The sequence below is a fragment of the Nomascus leucogenys genome, chromosome 7b, assembly GCF_006542625.1.
Source record: "Nomascus leucogenys isolate Asia chromosome 7b, Asia_NLE_v1, whole genome shotgun sequence".
Taxonomy (NCBI): Eukaryota; Metazoa; Chordata; class Mammalia; order Primates; family Hylobatidae; genus Nomascus; species Nomascus leucogenys.
In genome coordinates this window covers 90,542,778-90,566,402 of record NC_044387.1, presented here as the reverse complement: position 1 = coordinate 90,566,402, position 23,625 = coordinate 90,542,778, and the positions used below count along the sequence as shown (strand labels likewise).

At 36.8% G+C, this 23,625-nt stretch overlaps 1 long non-coding RNA gene across 1 annotated transcript in view; it reads right to left on the bottom strand.

Moving 5' to 3' along the window:
* LOC101176567 overlaps nucleotides 1-2,685 on the bottom strand; it is a 64,224-nt gene extending 61,539 nt beyond the window's left edge. Inside the window, exon 1 of the long non-coding RNA XR_001116093.2 lies at nucleotides 2,632-2,685. This is a non-coding gene — a long non-coding RNA (uncharacterized LOC101176567). The remainder of the gene's footprint in view (nucleotides 1-2,631) is intronic.
* Between the last annotated feature and the right edge of the window lie 20,940 nt (nucleotides 2,686-23,625).

The window sequence follows — 23,625 nt, the reverse complement described above, 5'->3', positions numbered from 1 at the left end:
CTGAAAAAGGGATGATATTTGTTCTAAATGAGCGTTACAGAATTAGGAAAATGAATTTTATCCGCTAATGGGTAGAAATCATATAAGATAGTCTGGCTCAGAAATGAAAGAATGCTCTGATAATCAGATGTCCTAAGAAGGAATGCAGTACTTTGGGAAAGAGAAAAAGCAAAACCAAGGAAATGGAAGGAGGCTGGAGTTTGAGTAGATGAATCCATCAAAAGTTCTCAGTGCAGAAAGTAATGGCTTTTAAGAAAGCAAGGACTTAAACATTATTCCAAATCTTAACCAAGCCTGCTATACACAGAGCTGTGGGGAGTGAAGGATTCAAGCACGCCCAACAGAGCAACATGATGCAGAAAAAGGACAGTATGCACAGAAGGCAGAATGCAGAATGCAAACAAAAACTGCAGAGGAAATCAGGATTTAGGGCTTTTGAAAACTAATAAGAAGGCCGTGCATGGTGGTTCACGCCTGTAATCCCAGCACTTTGGGAGGCCAAGGCAGGTGGATCACAAGGTCAAGAGATCGAGACCATCCTGGCCAACATGGTGAAACTCCGTCTCTACCAAAAATACAAAAATTAGCTGGGAATGGCAGCGGGCGCCTGTAGTCCCAGCTACTCAGAGGCTCAGGCAGGAAAATCGCTTGAACCCGAGAGGCAGAGGTTGCAGTGAGCCGAGATCACACCACTGTACTCCAGCCTGGCGACAGGGTGAGGTTCAGTCTCAAAAAATAATAATAGTAATAAAGAAAGAAAAATAAAAAGGTATTTAAGTTCCCCCAGGAACTTACAAGGGGCATTAGGAGCTAAACACAAAATGAGGGACTTAGTCCATTTTTCTTTGAATTTCAGATCACAGTATAATAAGCACAGAAGACTTGGGTTACCATTCATCTATCCAAAATTTATTGAGTACCTACTATGTGACAGCCACTATTCCAGGGTTTGAAGATAAGGGAAAGCAATGGGCCAGTGTGGCTGAAGCAGAGTGAGTGGGGAATATGAGGAAATGAGAAAAGAGAGCTAACATGAACAGAATGTAAGGGCTGGTTGGCCACTGGAAGGGCCATGACTGGAACCCTGAGTAAGATGGAAAACAATCGCAGCGTTTTGAGTGGAGGGGTAACATGATCTGACTTAACATTTTAACAGACCTCTGTCTAAGGTGTTAAAAAAAGAATCTAACAGGAGCAAGGAGGGAAACAGGAAGACCAGTGTGAAGACCAGTAGAGTCATCCAGCAGAGAGATGGTGGCCATGACATGGATGCTCACAGAGAAGGTAGTGAGAAGTGATGGAGTATGAATATATTCTGAAGGTAAAGGTGACAACATTTGCTGACAAACTGTATGTGAGGTGCAAGAGAAAAAGAAGGTCCAAGGAAGATTCCAAGGGTTTCAGCTGCACATCTGTAAAAATAGAAATCAATTCTGATTTCCAAATCAGAGATATTTTTACCCTGCCTTTAAACTCCAGAGAGAGACAGAAAAAATGTTTGAGTGGCCACATTAGAATATGCAAGGTTTTTGGCCACATTAAGCCTGTTTCCTTCTCCATTCTTACCCTGAAACAAAAAGAAAGGCACTTTGAGCCTGCTAAAATTATGCCTCAACAGTTTTTAATATAATTTGAACTGCAAATAGTAACACTTCGAGCATGTTCTCATTCAGTGTAACTAACTTAGTGCTATGGTTTAAGTGTGTTCACCAAAGTTTATGTGTTGGAGTCTTGATCCCCAGTGCAACAGTGTTGGGAAGTTGGACACTTTAAAGGTAATTAACTCATGAGGGTAGAGCCCTTATGACTGGATTCATGCTGTTATTGAAGGAGTAGGTTCCTGATAAAAGGATGAGTTCAGCCCTCTCTGTTGCACATGCTCTGTTGCCCTTCCACCTTCCACCATGGGATGATGCAGCAAGAAAGCCCTCACCAGATGCCACACCCTCGACCTTAGACTTCCCAGCTGTAAGAAATAAGTCTCTGTTCTTTATAAATATCTGTCTTGGATACTCACTTATAGCAGCACAAAAATGGATAAATACCCTTAGCTTGTTTTGATTTTAAATAACTTTTGAACACATTTTCATTATTTGCAGTTCTCTCATTAAGAGAAAAACTGCCTTTATTTTAAAATAGTCTGGTATATGGAATACTATGCAGTCATATAAAAGAATGAATCATATCCTTTGCAGCAACATAGATGCAGCTGGAAGCCATTATCCTAAGCAAATTAATACAGGAACAGAAAACCAAATATCACATGTTCTCACTCATAAGTAAGAGCTAAACATTGAGTACTCATAGACATAAAAGTAAGAACAATAGACACTGGGGACTACTAGAGGTGGGAGGGGGAGGGAGGGCAGGTGTTGAAAAACTAACTGTTGCATACTCTGCTTACTATCTGGGTGACAGGATCAATCGTACACCAAACCTCAGCCTCATACAATATACCCAAGTAACAAACCTGCACATGTACCCTCTGAATCTAAAATACAAGCTGAAATTACAAAACGTAAATAAATAATAAAAAGCAAATGTGTGACATAACTTTAAAAAAACAGTCTGTATACATTTACGAGTTCCTTGGACTATGATTAACATGGTTCTGAAAATATGTCCATATACCTGAGTCTTCATTAATCCTGCAGTAGGTCCATATACCTGAGTCTTCATTAATCCTGCAAGGGAGAAAGAAAGAGAGGAGAAAATTGGAAATAGGCGATTACAACTAGTTTGGGCCATGAAAGGCCACCCAAGACATACCAGTCTCTGGGCCTGCTTTCCAATTTACAAACTTAAAAACATATCACAGGATATGGTGATATGAGGAAATGTCTTACTCACTTTTTAAATAAAACCATTTAATGAAAGTACTTAGACATTACCGATGTTTGGGGTATATTTTTACTAAGCAATGAAAGTAAAATGTAGTCAGACAAAAAAGTTGTGATTGCTTGCCAGTTTCAACCTAACAAACTCTAGGACTTACTTCCTTTTCAAAATATATGGCCATTTTAGCCACTGCTAAATCCAACAGCTCCAAGATGACTGTCTACAGAATCACACACTGCTGTGCTTATTCCCTTCCTCATGAGGAGGTGTGAAGGTTCCCAACCATGCAGAGACTTCAGTGATGTGATGCCAGCTCCAGCCCCAATTTCATGTGCTAGAGGAAGATAGGACTGAACTAAACTTTATTAGTGATAAACTTTATTAGTGATCTTGTTTCTATTATCTAATTTCTGTATTCCTTTCACCACTGTTGCACAAAAAAAAAATGCTTATATTTACTTTCCACATTACTCTTAAACTTTCTTGGCTCATAGACCTTTCAGGCAGTTTGTGGAAGTCTGAGTCCTCAAAAATCATGTTTTAAAATTTATTAGTGTAAAATGCATAATTACAGAGGAAATTGATCATACGGAACTGCAGTTCTCTCTGCACTCCTCTTGGTGGTCCATGGACAAAGAAATGGGTTCACAAGGATTTCTTGTTAGTAATCATGGAAATCCATTTCAAATTACTTATATTTTAACTCTCAGTTTTATCTTAAATAATCTTGCAGGAAATCAGAATGTTCATCAGAGAATTTACATGAGATGAGAATTAATACAATTTGACATGCTCATGAGGGGGCAGTTACATTATTTGATGCCCCCTGACAACCCAAACCACAGACAGTTCCCGTCGACCACCTGCAACAAGTTCATAATCCACAAGTCCAGCTCACCGACCCTGAGGTGAGTACAAGGCACACTACTGCCTGCATCCAGTCCATCGTTCTTGACTGCTTTTTTCTAGCCACACACTTATGCTCACATAGTAATATAATTTGGAATATCAATAGTATGGCCAACGGAATTACAGGAGCTTCTGAGGCATTTTTACTATGCAGTAGGGCCCAGGGCCTCCAGGGGTTTTATAAGTTTGAATGTAGAATGGCCTGGAACATAGTAGAAGTGCAATAATTATTTTTTAATGACAAATGATGAATGTATAACCTTTTACATCAAAGAAGACATTTACAAATTTTACTTTAATATACAACAACCTGTACTCTCTATTGAACTGGCTCAAACACCCTACTGTTATAGTTACTGGGTTACTGGTACTTTTTTTTTTTTTTGAGTTGGAGTCTGGAGTGCAGTGGCTCTATCTCAGCTCACTGCAACCTCCACCCCCCGGGTTCAATCAATTCTCCTGCCTCAGCCTCCCAATTAGCTGGGACTACAGGCGCGTGCCACCACACCCAGCTAATTTTTTGTATTTTTAGTAGAGACAGGATTTCACGTTAGTCAGGATGGTCTCAATCTCCTGACCTCATGATCTGCCCGCCTCGGCCTCCCAAAGTACTGGGATTACAGGCGTGAGCCACTGAGCCTGGCCAATTGCTGGTACTTTTAAAAAAATCAGATCTAGATCTAGGTCCTTACCTGATCTGTATGTACCATTTCTCATTAATTTTTTTTTTAAAGAATATGACAGCCTGTCTGCAGCTTCCAAGACAAAAGAAGTTTCAAATTTCTGGTTGGTATCACAGTGTCTAATAAAATACAAAAAGATTTCAAATTTCCGGGATTGGTATGTTTATACATTCTTAATTTCCTTTAGCTTTGTAGTCTGTCAGAGATAAGCAGAAGAAAGGGAAGAGAAAGATCTCCAATAGAGGAATAAAAATACAACAGAAATTAGGATTCTCCTCTGCAGTGAGTATTACCCATGTAATTAAAAGAAGAAACAAGAAATACCTTCTTTTAGGTAAATTATGAGCATGAAGAAAGAGTTATTTTTCATGGATCACCCAAACTGGATGTGATCCATAATTATGGATTCTAACATGAACCTGTGTACTACATAAACCTAACCTAAAATGCTGCTATTTAATAGGTTGGTTTTTAAAAATTCATTTAAAAACCCCAGTTCTATCTCTTGAGATGGTTTTTAAGTGCTCTTTAATTAGAGGCAGGAAGGTAATTTAAATTTTAGATATAAATAATTATTATTAAATTCCCTTCCAAAGTATAAGTCTATGGCATTCTGCTTTGCTTTTAAAATAAACATAACTGATGAATTCAAGTAGATTTTATTAGATCTTCCTTGAAATAGAAAAAAAATGGTTTTTTAAGATTTTTAAATTTCCAAAATTCTAAAAAGAAAAAGTATTATAGAATTGCAGTTGGAATTCAGTTGAGGATTATTTTCTATTAATTCAAGGATATAGATTTTAATAAATACCAATTTGCCCCTTCAAAATATACTGATTAACACATATTATTAACAGTCTACTTTTTGTGTTAGATGCTTTTGGTTACAAATAATGGAAAATACTACCCAGAGTGCTTTAAACACAGGATATTTATTGTGTTTAACAAAAGGCTGGAAGAGGCTGTCTCATGGTTGCTCCATAATGACCTGGGGACCCACATTCAAACTCAGGCTCAGCTTTTCATACTCAGTTTTGTCTGTCAGTTGGCTACTGCAGCACCAGGCCTCAAGTTCTCACATAACAAAGTCCAACACCAATAATCTCTTCCTCCAACCCCTCTGTCTTTTCAAGGTGAAAAACCTCTCCTAGAAGCCCCAGAGGTCTCCCCGCTACATGTCATTGGCCATAACTGAATTTCACATTTCAAAATCAGTCATGGCAATGGAAAATGAGATTGCCACAATGGTACAAAAGCAGTCAGGACTAATCCCCTGGCCCTGGGTACTCTGTGACTCAAATATCCTCAGGATTCTATGGGCAAGGAAAGAGTAAGGAAACCCAGCAGCTTCTGCTGTGCATAACATGTGCAAAGTATTATATACATACTTTTAAACCTTTTTTAAAAAAGTGATGCATATACTTAAACTTATAAATGAAGAAACAGGCTTTAAGAAACCCCATAATTTGCCAAGGTCGCACTGTTCCTGTGCAGCCAAGTCTGAACTGAGGCTTGCCTGGTTCCGCAGCCTCCCTCTGAGCCATGCACTCACTGACTCTGCCATACCTAGAAGAAAACAATGAGCCAGGCTACTGAGGCTTTCAAGCCACTGATCTCAGGCTCTGTTTGCCGAGATAATGATGAGAGTTTCGAACATATTTTCTTAGGAAAAGATGCTCATGTGTATCTTCGGTATATCCTCCAAAAACAAGTATGTTTGGGTTCGAAGACAAACTTTCCCTCAAGCTGAGATGACAGGGACCATCAGTCCCACAGAAGAAAAAATATTACCCCTTCTAGTCTCTTCATAAACGAGTGCCGAGACCAGCATAGGTCATATGTCATAGGTGGCATCTTTTTGATGATTTGAGAGCCTCATAATTGTTTATTGACTCATACCCAGCTTCACTTCACTTCTGCTTTAGGAGAAACTATTTTTTCTATAATTTAGTGGTAAATGATTTTGGAATAATGAGAACTTCGAGGGAGGAAAGAGGAAGTTATATGAAGCGAGGCAAATAATTGAAGATGTTCATAATGCTAGTCATTTTTCTCCAGAAATAGCACCTGCTGAATTCCCTGTCTGGTTTTTTCTCAGGTAGAAAAAAATAATAAAAAATAAAGCTCTGTGTTGTCTTAAGATATTGATGCTTAGGTAGTAAGTGGCAGAGCAGCTGCTACTCTCATAAAATTCGACAGTAGCAAAATTTAATGTTTTCGACAAGCTGCTAATTATATTTTCTGTTGATATAGTCTTACTAAAATTTCCTATTCTTTGTCTTATTTTATATTTGCAATCTGTCATCATGAAAACATATATATATACTTTTTTATACTTTTTATACATAAAGTATATACTTTTTTATATATAAAGTATATACTTTTTTATATATAAAGTATACTTTTTTATATATAAACTTTATATATGTATACTTTATATATAGTATGTATATACTGTTTGCATATATAAATATATATACTAATAATATATATACAAGTACATATAATTACATATAAATTATATATAAAATATATAAGTATATAGACAGAGATGTACTTTTATATGTACAGATATATATACACCCATCTTTCTAAGCTTTTAATACATTGTTTTAAAGTAAATGTTTACTTTAAAAACACTTTCAATCCCAAATGCATTTAATGAAACTATAATTATATTGATAAGTGAGTAGAAGCAAAAAAGAAATAGCCCTTCGGGGTCATATTACCAGCATTGCTTTTAACTGGCCAATTGCTATGAATTTTAGTAATAGCTCTTTATTTTGTTTTTCCTTGTTTATTTTGTTTTTCCTTGTTTTTTAAATGGAACTTGAAAAACTCTTTATATGTAACAAACCTGCACGTTGTGCACATGTACCCTAAAACTTAAAGTATAATTTTAAAAAATGGTGTGTTTTGGGATTGGTGTCACAAGAAGAGAGCAAAGGAAATGTGTTATATATATTTTACTTTAAATAGCCACAGTTCACCTATCCCTTTACCTCTGATTTTTGCCTGCAAAAATATAAAATCAGCTTCAAGAGATAGAGTTAAGAATGGGATGAGCTTCAAGTGTTTCTGGGAAATAAGGAAAGAACTGAGCAATCTGCAACCTGAAATTACGCAAAATACGAATTCAGTTGGTCTGTAATGTATGTGCTCCATGCTCCTTCCAATATCTTCCAAGAAAGCCTTTTGGAGTGGGTGTTTCATGTTGGATGTGGTAGCTAAGCAAATGTTTCAATTCTTCCTAATTTTATATTTGTATTTGTGCCTATTAGTTTAGAAATGTGCCTTTAAATGCTTTAAATAGTGCTGATCATTAATTATAGGTAGGTGTGAAAAAAATAAGTATAAGTGCTCTGAACATTTAAAATATCCCTTCAAACATTTATAATAAGCACAGTTATACTTGGCCCATATAAATGCCTTACCTTTTAGGGCTTGATAGTTTAGAGTACAGGGCCAAGTGCAGTGGCTCACACCTGTAAGCCTAGCACTTTGGGAAGCCGAGGTGGGTCGATCACAAGGTCAGGAGTTCAAGACCAGCCTGGCCAAGATGCTGAAACTCTGTCTCTACTACAAATACAAAAATTAGCCGGTTGTGGTGGCACACACCTGTAATCCCAGCTACTCAGGAGGCTGAGGCAGGAGAATCTCTTGAACCCGGGCAGCAAAGATTGCAGTGAGCCGAGATTGCGCCACTGCACTCCAGCCTGGGTAACAGAGCAAGACTCCATCTCAAAATAAATAAACAAATAAATAGTTCACAGAGTACTGTATGCTGCATAGCTCATTTTTTATCACATATCCCCATCTCCTTAGGTACACAGGTGGATAATTATTCCTGTTCCACAGGTGAAGGCGGGGTTCCAGGATACAAAGTAATGTCCCATGGATTGTGGGGGAGCTCAGAAAAAAAATGGGTCTTGTACCTAAAGTTAGACATTTCAGCTATTTTACTGGGTATACGGTTACAAAAATTGCTGGCAAAATGTCTTAAGAGAAATACAGATAAAAAATTGAATAGCCTCATTCTGGTTTGTTCATACATAAGACCTACAAAAGGCAGCTTCAAAAGGCAGCAAAAAAGCTTTCTTCAGTGTGTGCATGATACTGCTGCCAAACCCCTGATGCGGTTGGTATTCAGAGAACTTCAGCACTAAGACCAGTCCCTTCCTTTAATGGTGCTGTTCTTCTCTCCTGCTGATATTTTTAGTTTTATTTTTTCAATATCTTAACATCTTTATCAAAAACCTGTTACCATTTTCTATATCTAGAAATGCAAAGTGAAAGAGTATATTAGCATTAACTTGGCCAAATTCTTATTGCTGCCAACGAAAAGCCTGTTATATACTGGCTGGTTTAAATGTAGACTATGCAAATTATTCACAATGTAGAAAGCATGATTATTGCTTTTCATAGTCTTATTTTAATGATGAGGACTTTCTTGTACCTCTTCATGGTTTTTAACTATGTATTAATATACACCAACTTTTCCATATGGATGGTTATATACTTTGAAAATCAGCTGAACATTGCCCTGATTCACAGGAGTTGTTAATATAATATTTTGACATTGTTTTAAAAACAAACTAGGAAAAAATAGCTTGGCAGTTCTTCAAAATATTGAACATAGGTTTACCATATGACCCAACAATTTCACTTCCAAATATATACCCATGAGAAATTAAGATATATGTGCAGTGCACACAAAAACTTTCACATGATATTTATAACAGCACTATTCATAATAGCCAAAAAATGAAAACAGCCTATATGATTTTCAACTCATTAACAGATTAACAAAATGTGGAGTGTTTGTACAATAAAATACTATTTGGCAATTAAAAAAATGAAATACATATTATCATTTTAACATGGAAGTATTACATTATGCCAAGTGAAAGAAGCTACTCAAAAAAGACCACATATCAAATGATTCCATTTGTATGAAATGTCCAGAATAGGAAAATCCATCAGGACAGACAGTAGACCAGTGCTTGCCTAGGACGAGGGTGGAGGCAGGCCTTTAGGGGTGAATAGGAAGTGACTGCTAGAGGGGAAAGGTTTTCTTTTGGGAGTTTTGACATGTTCTAAAATGTGGTGATAACTCCACAACTCTGTGAATAGGTTTGTACTAGTTCGTTCTCGCATTGCTATAATGAAGTACCTGAGACTGGGTAATTTATGAAGAAAATAGGTTTAATTGACTCACAGTTCCACAGGCTGTGCAGGAAGCATGGCTGAAGAGGTCTCAAGAAACTGACAATCATGGTGGAAGGCAAAGGGGAAGCAAGCACATCCTACATGACTGGAGCAGGAGGAAGAGACCAAAGGGGGATGTGTTACACACTTTTAACCAACCAGATCTCGTGAGAACTCACTCACTATCAGGAGAGCAGCAAAGGGGAATCGGCCCCCATGATCCAGTCACCTCCCACCAGGCCCCTCCTCTAACACTGATGACTACAATTTGACATGAGATTTGAGTGGGGATACAAATCCAAACAACAGCAACACTAAAAAACAGCCCAGTTCTCAACATATTAAATGGGTGAATTATCTCAATAAAGATGTAAAAACAAAGTACCTAGTACACTTCTCTCAGGCTTTCTAATTTGATATTCAGGATTGGCTTAGTCAAAAGACCTACATTCAGATCCTGGCTGACTGAGCAGTGTGTAGGCAATCACTTATCTTTCTGCTGTTACTGTTGCCGCTTCCTTCTTTTACACAAAGCAAGGTTTCCACTAGCTGATTTAAGATCAGTTCTAACTCTATGAACTAGGATTATTTGGATCTCTTCTTTTATGATACCCTACATTGTTTTAACCTGAATTGACTCTCCCTTAGCTAAAAGAGCCAGACAAACTCCATCTTGGCTCCTTCACTTGCAGGCCCTCCTTCCTCAACGACTTAATTTGTGCAAGCTGATTCCCAGCACATTCAAGAATGCAATTAAACTGATAAGTTACTGTGGCAAGCTTTATCCACAGTTCCCAGGAATTCGCCCAGTTAATAGCACCCAGAGCCCCCGTGTTTGTATCTGGTTGATAACGCCCAAAGCCCCGTGTCTATCACCTTGTGATAGATCTAAAGCCCCTGCACCTGAAACTGTTTGCTTTCCTGTAACCATTTATCCTTTTAACTTTCTGCCTGCTTTACTTCTGTAAGATTGTTTTAACTAGACTCCCCCACTCCCCTTTCTAAATCAAAGTATAGAAGAAAATCTAGCCCCTTCTTCGGGGCCAAGAGAATTTTGAGCGCTAGCTGTCTCTTGGTCGCTGGCTAATAAAGGAATCCTGAATTCATCTCAAAGTGTGGCGTTTCTCTATAACTCGCTTGGTTACAACACTTTCATAAAGGCAGAATAAGAAAAACGCTGTGTAATTACACATTACTTTGCCTGCCTTTTACTCGGATTCTCAGACACTGTGAGTGAAGGATATGCTATTGCTAAGGGCAGCTTTCCAGCTGAGAAAAGCTTGAGCTCACGTTAATCAACTGGCTCAGAGTCCAGATGTGTGTTCATCAACAGGCTTGCAAAATACTCAAAAGCTTCACGTTTTTAAAATCTACTGTAATATATACCTGATTACTCCTTATCTTAATGTCAGCAGACCTTAAAGAATCTATAGACTTATGGAACTCGAGTTGGAAATATTTGTCCTGTTCTATAATATCTTTATTCCCTAGACTGCAGATTCTATACTTTTTTGTATATTTGCTAAAATATAAAACCCATTGTCAATTAGGTAAATGAATATTTCATTTGAGATGTCACATGCTCATTCTGATTATTTAAAAGGTGAAGGGAAAACATGTACCCCGGTTGTGTGTTTCAGCTCATTGTAAGTTAGCAGTTTCCTTAGTTCCCTGCTCCCACCTTCATCCCATCCTCTTGTTCCAAAGCAAAAAGAAGTCTAGAAACTGACCAGAAACAGAAAGGATGTGTTATTTGAGTACCGGTTTAGTTACCCCTACTCCTACCACCACCACACACAAACACACACAAATCATTAAAATAAGACACAGTCTATGTGTAGCAATCTGAAAGGTATACAAATGCATTCATGATACTAATATTTGTAAATGCTCATAGCAGTCATTTATCTTAATACACATGAGACACGACTCTACAGGTGAAAAGGCTAGATAAGGCCATGTATACTTTCTCTAATCTTCTACAAGGAATGTACTCATTCACTTTTGAGAAAGGAAAACAGGACCAATAGAGAAAGAACCTGCCTTTTTGAGGCTCTGAAATCATATCACAAGTCTCTCTTTAAATTCTTCATTCTCCAGGTGCCCATAACCTGAAACACAAAGTATGCACAGGGAGCCCTTGAGATACTGTCCTATAGTACACATCTCACCCGAAAGCAAAGCAAGACCAAGCTACTGAAGCTCAAGTCTCCAGGATACATCCATTTCGATATATAAAATGAAAATATAAGCAGGGTAACACAGTGATATCAAAGGAGTGGTTTGATTTTCATCCCATCTTATAAGTATGCTCTAACTCATTGCTACAAGGGGTCATATCTCAAGGAGGCAAAGTGATGACTGATAATTTTCTATATTTAAAACTTTACTGTCAAGAAGATGCACAGGTGTGCCTGTGGTAAATCATGGAACAAGACTGAAAATGAGCATGACACACCCTTTCTGCCACACACAATAAAGATTCCTTTCCTCAAGCTGCAGGAGTCATTGTTTGCAAAGCTCCTCAAGGCAAGCTGGGAAGCATGTTTGGAAAACAAAGGACTTTTTAATTGCTGCTGACATGAATGAACTCTCTGAAACAACAGCTGTGTCTTCAGATTACATTACAAGGCATGTGAGCAGGATGCAAAGCATCCTCATAAAAAGACAAAGCCAAAGAAGTCTTTTATTGCTTCTGAAAAAAATTCCCAAAGCTGGGATGCTTAATTTCAATTACCGCAGGATGCAGCAATCATATGTTTACAGAAGAAAATTGAGAAACAACCTTTGTATTTGCAGTGGCTGATAAGAAACAAAATCCAGGTAGACAGTTTGGGTAAGAGTTGGAAATCAGTCAGCAAGGTTATACTTGTATATAGCCTAAACGTTGGTTAGTGGCAATGACATCTGGCTATTAAAATATTGTCCCAAGGTATTATTTCCTTTCTGTCCTTCTAGTCACAGAATGTTTGCTACTGGGTATAAATTATGGACAAAGGAGCTCATTTAGAGAAATATTGACCTAGTTATACTTTAAAAGTTTATTACTACCCTGAGAGAAATGAACCTTGTGAAATTATAACTGGTGAACTACAACCAAGATCCTTTCAAAGACAGACCTCAAGAGGAAAGGAAGAGAAGGTTAAGGTTGGAGGAGACGAAAATCAAGAGTGCTTAAAGAAGAATGAAGAGGACAAAGAAGATAGGGATTTAGTGAATAGACCAATGGATCTGACATCAACGTAAGGATTATATACTGCTTCTATAATTCCATTCATCAAGCAACTTATTTTAGACATTAAGTCTTCAGGGTAAGTGTTTCCACCAAAATTGCATACAAATGTGATGAAAGTGCATTTTCCCATATTTTTCATCAGATTCTCAGAAGGCTCGATAAACTTAAAGGTTGATAAACTATAGTGCGGAGGGTTAAGAAAGCTGAAAAACTTCTGACCCTCCTTCCATGCAGAGGTGGAATCTGTTTCTCTCTCTTGAATCTAAACTGGTGGACTACGCTTTGACGATAGAGAGCATCAGAGATTATTCCACTCCAGTTCCAGACTCAGCCTATAGGAGAACTAGTGTCTCTTCCTTGATCTTCCAGAGCCCTGAGCTACTATCCTGAAACCATTGTATGTGAGAAGCCCAGGCCACATTGGAGAGGCCCTGGAAATGCTGTATGGAAAGAAAGAGAGGCCAGGGAGCACCATGGCACCAGATATGGGGGTGGGGAAGCCATCTTGAGTGTATCCCACAGCTTCTACTGCTGCCAACTTGAGCAAAGATCAATCACCCAGCCTGGCCCTTCCAGAATTCCCGACCCACAAAATCATGAATGAAATAAAATTGTTGCATGAAATCATAAAATTCAGGTGTTAGCTATTTTAGATCAAGAGAAATCACAACACACTGGGATTTTTTATTAAAAATTCTTAAGTATTTTTCATACAACTCAAAACTTTTAGACGTGCTATTAGATTATAAACTAACACATAATTCTAAGCCAAAACTATTCATAATGTGTTCCTATCTATTTTCTGTCCATCATGTTGTTTACTAATGAAGCACTTAACAGCTTTTTGCGAGGGGGGTGAGGGGGAGGGGGAGAAAAGTTACCAAAAGAAAAATATAAAAAAGCAAACAAGCAAAAAACAGAACTCATCATTTTCAAACACCTTTTCTTCAATGCAAATGATATTTAGTTTTTATCATTCTTAAACTTTACATCATGCCTCATTTCTTTCCAGCCCTCTAACTTCCTTTATGTTCTGCTCACTGTTTTTTGTTGTTCTTGCCTTTTAATACCTAATGACATTAATTAGTTCACAGCTGTCATAAAATGTTTTTGTTCTCAAAGCACTCACAGATAAGGTTTTTTTCTTGAATAATCTGTAGATGCTTTACTGTTTATAAAACAGTTCTCATTTTATTTTTGCTAAAGATTGGTCTAAGTAATTTACACACTCAAGAGAATTGAAAAATCATGAGTTTTTTACTTGTTCAAGTTTAGATCCTATTACTTTTCTGAGTTTATATGACATTTTCCTTTCTCATAATTTTGAGACAAAAGAAAATGTTAGCTATATAAGGTTCAACCTGATTAAAGTGAAGATATTCTCTAAAATGTTCAATCTTCCCACTTACCTAGAATAAAGACTTTAGAAGTCTCAAAACTTTGGGGTCAATCTTAAGTAACTGCAACTTTAAATTCCAATCAGTTAAAACATTAAATGATCTCGTTCCATATAACAGTCAAAAGCCCATATTTATTTTTACATTAATTAAACATTTAGTTAGCGTCTGCTGGAAGCAAAAACCTTTGACATCTTCTGGCATCTTCTTTCTTTCCTACCAATTTTTTCCTTAGCCTACTCATCTTGGCTTCTACATCCTGTAATTATTTTAGGAAGAGAGTGGTAGAGGGGAAAAACTTAGGGAAGTCAAGTTCTTACCTCACCAGTATTGTTCAATTTGCTTTACGCTTTCTTGAATTTGAGAGGTTTTTACAGCTCACTCTTTCCCTGTGTTAGAAACAAATGCTGGGTGCTGCAAAGAAAACCAGAACTTAGGCAGAAGATTTCTCAGCAAGCCACATCTACTTCTGCAGAAGGGTGCTGCCTGTGCCAGTCACAATCACAAGAGCACACCAAGCCAGGTAGGGCAGGGGTTTTTATCCCTAACACAGTTCTTGTTCTGTGTCCTTTCCCCACTGGCTGGAGTCGGACCACACAGTCTAAGCTGACCTGATTGGCTAGTGTTTGAAATTGAGTAAGGCCAATTAGGAGAGAAGGGAGAGGCTGCCCCTTACCAACTAGGTGGGAAGGGTTGTTTACAGAGTAAGAGTTTTGCTAGTTACAGATTGAGCAGAGAAACAAGTGCTCATTATAGATTAAGCAGGAAGGGCTGTGTGCAGAGCAAGAAAAACCAAGGAAGCTTAGAAAAGGAACTTATTATTTCTGGCACCTGGTACACGTAGGGGTTCTTAAGAAATTCCTTCATTTCTGCAGACCCTTTAATAAGGATCATGCACTCTTCTGGTTTGTGTGTCTGCAGGGCCCTGAAAATCCAAGATTTCACCTCTACCTCCTTCCACTGGGCTCCCATTTCCCCTCCAGGCCTCTCATTAAGTTAAGATCTAGGATAACTCGACCCTGTACCTCTCATTAGCATAAGATAAATACGAGTAGAGATAGAGATTTTGTTTAAAACCCCATATTGCCACCTCCTCTCCCTATAGCTGAATTTCTTCTTTTACTTGACCATGATGATTTGGATATGTAATTAGATAATAATACAGCATAATTCTGTTCCAAAATCTATAGACTTGTGCTCATATAACCCAACTACCTTTTTCTTTCTCACTGGTGTTCACCTTTCCCAAAATGTTTTCTCTGCAATAATACTTACTGTTATAAAAAGTTGCCTGATAATATTTTCTAATCTGTATTAAGCAGTGTTGTGAGTCCCCAGAGTTAATATCAATTCAAAATTACTCTTTATTTATTTATATTTTTTTTCATAGAGGCAGGGTCTCATTACATTGTCCATACTCCAGGGCTCAAGCAATCCTCTTACCTCAGCCTCTCAACGTGCTAGGATGACAGGCATGAGCCACTGTACCCAGCCACAAAACTATTCTTTAAAGGTGGTTATAAATGGCCCTTCAATCATAATCATAGTATTTTTAAACTTTTAACTTTAGTGTATAGTTTCATTTAGCTGGCTTTGACATAAAGGTATAGTTATAATGAAAGATATCTGCTAATCTCACCTTTCCTGGAACCAGTGCCTTACACAAAGATCCTACTACCAGCTCTACAGAGAAAATTCTGGAAAAAATCATCTGTCTTGTTAGTTCCTAGTGATAGCACCTGAGGGACACGAGTATCAAAACTATGCTCTATCTTTCTTACTCAATCTTTGTTTTTCAAGTTATAGAAATAAAAGTAAATATTATGATCATTTGCAGTCATTTGGTATTTCTCTTCTCAGTATCAAAAATGGTGATTTATTTTTAGTACCTGAAACATCACACCTATATTAGCAGTGTGGAATTTCTTGTTTTCCTTTTTTGTTCCTCACAGAATTTCTAACCCAACCTATAACAATCCTCAATGGAAAACACTCATTATCATTTAATTTCTTCTTTGAACTTGTTATTACTCTTCTTTATAAAGAAATTTACAAGAAAGTTTTAAATAAGAAATAGCTCTTTTTCAAATGCCCGGCATTTGAGTCTCTTTATATCTCATTTCTTAATTTAATTTGACATCTTTTCACCACTGAATTCTGAAAATATAGAAACTACTTCTTTGATTATCATGCCCCGTGTGTACAAGTCAAAAGGTGGTGATCACTCACGTAATTGTTCATTTTGAGTGTGAACTTGACTGGGCTACTGGGTGCCCAGATTACACATTTTTCTGTTTTGGTCTATAAAGGTGTTTTCAGATGAGATTAGTATTTGAACTGGTTAACTCAGTAAAGTAAATTTAACTCCACAACGTGGGTGGGTGTTTTTCAGTCTATTAAGAGCCTGAATAGAACAAAATGCAGGGAAATTAAAATTTCTTTCCCTTACTACCTACCAGGTTGAGCTATGACATTGGTCTTCTCATGCCTTTGGACTTGGAGTTATACCATCAGTTCTAAGGCCTTCAGACTCAGACCAAAATTACACCACCAGCTGTCTTGGATCTCCAGTTTGCAGGTGACAAATCATGGGACTTCTCAACCTCAGTAATTCATGTATGTACATGATTTCATTTATATGTAATGTCTAGAATGTGCAAAAATATAGAGTTAGAAAGTAGATTCATGATTGCCAAGGGCTAAAGGAATTAGCAGAAATAGAAACTACTGCTAGTGGCTACATAGTTTCTTTTGTAGTTGATAAAATTTTCTAAAATTATAGTGATGGTTAAATAATGTGAATACACTGTGTTATCTACTATAAATATGAATGTGATCTATTGCAAATATACTAAAAACTATTGAGCTGTACGCTTTAAATGGGTGAATTTCATGGTTTGTGAAATGTATCTCAATAAAGCCATTTTAAAAAGATGATGGGTGGTTGATTTTTTAAATGTTCTTTTAAAATTTGTTTGTAGAATCATATTTTAATATACATAATTACTTGGGGAAAATAAGAGTATACTCACTATTAATATGCTAAAATTCTACTGACTTTTACTGATACATAATAATTGTACATGTTTATGGGACGCACATAATATTCTGATATGCTCATACAGTGCATAATACTCAAATCAGGGTAACAGGGATTTCTATCACCTCAAACATTTATCACTTTTTGTGTTACCAACAGTCAAATCTTTTCTTCTATTTTTAAATTTACAATGACTTATTATTAACTGTAGTCACCTGCAGTGCTATCAGACACTAAAACTTATTCCTTTTATATAGTTGTATTTTTGTACCCATTAACCAACCTCTCATCATCTCCTCCCCACCTTACCATTCTGGTAACCCTCATTCTACTCTCTACCTCCATGGAATCAATGTTTTCAGCTTCCACATAGGAATGAGAACATTCAATATTTATCTTCCTGAACTTGGCTTATTTCACCTGACAAAACGTCTTCCAGTTTCATTCATGTTGCTACAAGTGACAGCATTTTATTATTTTTATGGCTGAATAACATTTAATTGTGCATATATACCACATTATCTTTATTCATTCATCCATTGATGTTCACATACATTGATTCCATATTTTGACTATCATAAACAGTGCTGCAATAAACATGAGAGTACAGATAGCTCTTTGATATACTGATTTCTTTTATTTTGGGTATATATACCCAACAGTGGGATTACTGGATCATATTTGTAGATCTGTTTTTAGTTTTCTAAGGAGCCAGTACATCATTTTCCATAGTGGCTGTACTAATTTACATTCTGACCAATGGTGTACAAGAGTTCTCCTTTCCCTATATCCTCACCAGCATCTGTTATTCCCTTTCTTTTTGACACAAGCCATTTTCATTGGGGTGAGATGGTATCTCATTGTGGTTTTAATTTGCATCTAACTGATGATTAGTGATGTTGAGTATTTTTTCATACACCTTTTGGGGTTGGCCACATTGGCTCACTCCTGTAATTCCAGCACTTTCGGAAGCCAAAATGGGAAGATCACTTGAGCCCAGGAGTTTGAGACCAACCGAGGCAACATAGTGAGTGCCAGTCTCTACAGAATATTTAAAAATTAGCCAAGCATGGTGGTATGCACCCATGGTCCCAGCTACTTAGAATGTTGAGGTGGGAGAATCACTTGGGTCCAGGAGGTCGAGACCGCAGTGATCCAGGATGGCACCACTCCAGCCTGGGTGACAGAGTGAAACTCTTACTCAAATACACACACACACACACACACACACCACACACACACACACCTGTTAGTCATTTGTATATCTTCTTTTGGGAAATGTCTGTTCAGATCATTTGCCTATTTTTTAATTGGATTATTTGTTTATTTTTCCTATTGAGTCATTTGTGTTCCTTATGTATCCTGGTTATTAGTCCTTTGTCAGACGAATAGTTTGCAAATATTTTCTCCCATTTTGTAGGTTTTCTACATTCTGTTAATTGCTTACTTTGCTGTGCTGAAGCTTTTTAGATTGATGAAATCCCATTTGTCGATTTTTCCTTTTGTTGCCCGTGCTTTTGAGGTCTTGTTTTAAAAAAAAAAAAAAAAAAAATCCTTGCGCAGACCAATATCCTGAAGTATTTCCCCAGGTTTTTTCTAGTAAATTCATAGTTTTAGGTCTTATATTTTAGTCTTTAATCCATTTTATTTGATTTCTGTATATGGTGAATGGTAGGGATCTAGTTTCATTCTTCCACATGTGGATATTGAGTTTTCTCGTCACAATTTATTGAAAAGCCTGTCCTTTCCCCAGTGTGGGTTCTTGTAACCTTTGTTAAAAATAAGTTCACTGTAGATATGTGAATTTATTTTGGGGTTCTCCATTCTGTTTCATTGGTCCATATGTCAGTTTTTATACCAGTAGCACGCTGTTTTGATTACTATTGTTTTGTAGTATATTTGAAGTGAGGTAGTGTAATTCCTCCAGCTTTGTTCTCTTTGCTAAGGACTGCTATGGCTATTCAGGGTCTTCTGTGATTCAATACAAATGTTAAGACTTTTTTTTCCATTTCCATAAAGAATGTCATTGGTGTTTTGATAGGGATTCCATTGAAACTGTAGGTAGCTTTGGGTAGTATGGACATTTTAACAATAATATGTTCTTCAGGGATATTAGTCTGTAGGGTTTTGTTGTTGTTGTGTTCTGTCCTGGTTTGGGTATTAGGTAATGCTGGCCTCTTAGAATAAGTTTGGAAGTTGTCTTAGTTCATTTTTATGCTGTTATAAAGGAATACCTGAGGCTAGGTAATTTATACAGAAAAAGGAGTTCATTTGGCTGATGGTTCTGTAGATTGTACAAGAAGCGTGGTACCAGCATCTACTTCTGGTGAGGGCTTCAGGGTGCTTCCACACATGGTGGAACGCAAACATAGGAAGCATGTGCAGAGATCAATGGCAAGAGAGAGAAAGCAAGAAAGGAAGGAAGGTTCCAGGCCCCTTTTAAGGATCAACTACTGGGGGAACTCTCATGGGAACTAATAAACGAAGAATTCACTCATTACCCCAAGGATAGCACCAAGCAATTCATGAGGGATCTAACTCCAAGACCCAAGTACTTTCCCTTAGGCCCCATCTTTAACATTGGGGATCAAATTTCAACATGAGTTTGAAGGCACAAATACCCATACTATAGCATAAATATTACCTTCTCTTCGATTTTTTTGGAATAATTTAGGAAGACTTGGTATTTGTTCTTCTTTAAGTGGTAGAATTCAGCAGTTAAGCCATCATGACTGGGCCTTTTTTTTTAATTGGAGACTTATTACAGACTCAGTCTTGTTACTTGTTATTCATCTCTTCTATTTCTTCATGGTTCAATCTTGATAGGTTTCATGTGTTCATGAATATGTCTATTTCTTCTAGGTTTTCCAATTTGTTGGTATTCATAATAGTCTCTAATGATTCTTCGAATTCCTGTGATATCAGTTGTAACGACTCCTTTTTTATCTCTGATTTTATTTATTTGGATTTTCTCTTTTTTTGTTAGTCTACAGAAAGTTTGTCAATTTTGTTTATCTTTTCAAGGAAACAATTTTTTGTTTGGTTGATTTCTTGTAATTTTTTAAATATCCATTTTCTTTATTTCTGCTCTTATCTTTATTATTTCTTTTTTCCACTAATTTTGGGTTGGGCTATTTCCTGTTCTTCTAGTTCCTTTATGTGAGTCATTAGGTTGTTTATTTGAAGTCTTTCAACTTTTTTGACATAGGTGTTTAATGCTATAAACTTCCCTCTTAGCATTGCTTTTGCTGTATCTCATAGATTCTGCTATGTGGTGTTTCCATTTTCATTTGTCCTAAGAAATTTTTTAACTTCCTTTTCAATTTCTTCATTGGCCAATTTGTTGTTCAGAAGCCTGTTGTTTAATTTACGTATATTTTCCAATATTCTTTCTGTTACTGATTTTTAGTTTCATTCTATTGTGGTCAGAAATACTTGATACAATTTCTACTTTTTGTTAGTTTATTAAGACTTGTTTTATGACCTAACATATAGACTATTCTGGAGAATGCTCCATGTGCTGTTAAGAATTCAATGGAATAGTCTGTAAATATCTGTTAGGTCCACTTGGTCTAGAGTGCAGTTTAACTCTGATGTTCCTTTTTTAATTATCTATCTGGATGGGCTGTCCATTGCAAAAACAAGGTGTTGAAGCCTCCTGCTATTATTGTATTGCAGTCTTCATATTTGTTATGCTCCAGTGTTGGGTACAGATATATTCACAACTTTTAGATTCTCTTGCTGTTTTGACTCCTTTATCATGATATAATGACCTTCTTTGTCTTTTATTTACCATTCTGACTCAAAGTATACTTTATCTTATATAGTATAGCTACTCCTTCTCTTTTTTGGTTTCCATTTGCTTGGAATATCTTTTTCTATCCCTTCCCTTTCAGTCTGTAAGAGTCTTTATAGGTGAAGTGAGTTTATTTTAGACAGTATATATATTTGTGTCATTGCCTTTTTTATACCTTTAGTCACTCTGCTTTTTAATTGGGGAATTGAATTCATTTACATTCGGGATTATTACTGATAGATAAGAGAATATTACTCCCATTGTGTTACTTGTTTTCTGGTTGTTTTGTAGATTCTTTCTTCTTTTTTCCTCTCTTATTATCTTCCTTTGTGATTAATTTCCATTAGTAATATGTTTTGATCCCATGCCATTTATTGTTAGTGTGTCAATTATAAATTTTTGCTTTGTGGTTACAGAAAACATCTTACAGTTTTTTGTGGGTTTTGTTTGTTTGTTTGTTTGTTTTTGAGATGGAGTTTTGCTCTTATTGCCCAGGCTGGAGTGCAATGGCAGGATCTCAGCTCACCACAACCTCCACTTCCCGGGTTCAAGCGATTCTCTTGCCTCAGCCTCCTGAGTAGCTGGGATAACAGGCATGTGCCACCATGACCGGCTAATTTTGCATTTTTAGTAGAAACAGGGTTTCTCCATGTTGGTCAGGCTGGTCTCAAACACCCGAACTCAGACGATCCAACCGCCTTGGCCTCCCAAAGTGCTGGGATTACAGGTGTGAGCCACTGCGCCTGGCCTATCTTACAGTTTTATAGTTATAGAAGGTTATTATAAACTGATAACAACTTAACTTCAATCACAAAAAAAAGAAAAGTAACAAAAACAACACTGTGACACCATTCTCCTCTCACATTTTGACTTTTTAATGTTTTCATTTAAAACTTTTTATATTGCCTGTTAATCAATTGTCATAGCCATTTTTAATAGTTTCATCTTGTAGTCGTCACAATGAAGATATAAGTGGTTTACTTATCCCAGTGACAGTATTTTATTGATTTTACTGATTTGTCTGTTTTCTTCAATCAGTGAGTTTTCTACTTGTGGACATTTTTCTGGTTACACATTAGCAACTAGTTCTTTCCAGTTGAAGACATCTCTAGCATTTCTTACAAGATAAATCTGATCTGAAATTCTGATGAATTCCCTCAGCATTTGTTTGTCTGGGAAAGTCTTTATTTCTCCTTTATGTTTGAAGAGTTGTTTTGCTGTGTACTGTATCCTTGCTTGGCAGATTTTTTCTTTCAGTACTTTGAATATAGCATCTCACACTCTCTTGCCCAGGAAGGCTCCTGCTGAAAAAATTACTGAAACATATATTGGGGCTCCATTGAGTGTAATATTTTTTCTCTTGCTGCTTTGAGTATTTTTTTCTTTGTCCTTGATTTTTTTCTAATTTGATTATAATAGGCATTGGGGAATTCCTCTTTGGGTTGAATTTTATCAATGACCTTTCAGCTTCCAGTAGCTGGAGACTGTCATCTCTCTCCAGATTTAGGAAAGTTTCAGACAATAGTTTAATATGCTTTCATGGCCATTTCCTGTCTCATCTCTTTCAGGAAATTATATTATGTGTAGATTCGATTGCTTAATGGTGTCCCATAATTTTCATAGGCCTTCATCACTTTTTTTTATTTTACTCCTCTGTGTAATTTCATATGTTCTGCCTTCAAGATTCCTAAGTCTTCCCTCTGTTTATTCAATTCTCCCATTGAAGATTTCCAATTAGTTTTTCAGTTCAGTTATTGTGCTCTTTACTTCTAGGATTTCTATTTTTTTAATTGTTTTGTTTTGATTTTTAAAATTTCTCACTTTGCAGCCAGGCACAGTGGCTCACGCCTGTAATCCCAGCACTTTGGGAGGCCGAGGTGGGTGGATTATGAGGTCAGGAGATCGAGACCATACTAGCTAACATGGTGAAACTTCATATCTACTAAAAATATAAAAAATTAGCCAGGTGTGGTGGTGGGCGCTGTAGCCCCAGCTACTCAGGAGGCTGAGGCAGGAAAATAGTGTGAACCTGGGAGGCGGAGCTTGCAGTGAGCCAAGATTGCACCACTGCACTCCAGCCTGGGCACAGAGTGAGACTCCATCTCAAAAAATATATATATGTATCACTTTTTTCCTGGGTTATTTTCCAAATTGTACTAATTTCCTATTTCTATTTTCTTGTGATTCCCTGAACTTCTTTAAGGGGATTGTTATTAATTGTTTTTGAAATATTTTCTAGATCTTCAATTATTCTTGATCTATTGCTGGAGCTTTGTTGGTTTCTTTTGGTGGTATCATATTTCTCTGAGTTTTTACAATTATTTTTATCTTTACATTGATCTCACACATTTGGGCCACCTCTTCCATTATTTGCAGATGTTCTTTGATAGTGTTAGACCTTTACTCCTCAGTACCAAAACTTAAACACCGGCTTGTTAGTGCTTCCTATTCTGGGGATAACTTGTAGTAAACACCTGAACTTAAACACTACTCTGGAACTAAATCACTGCCATGCCATT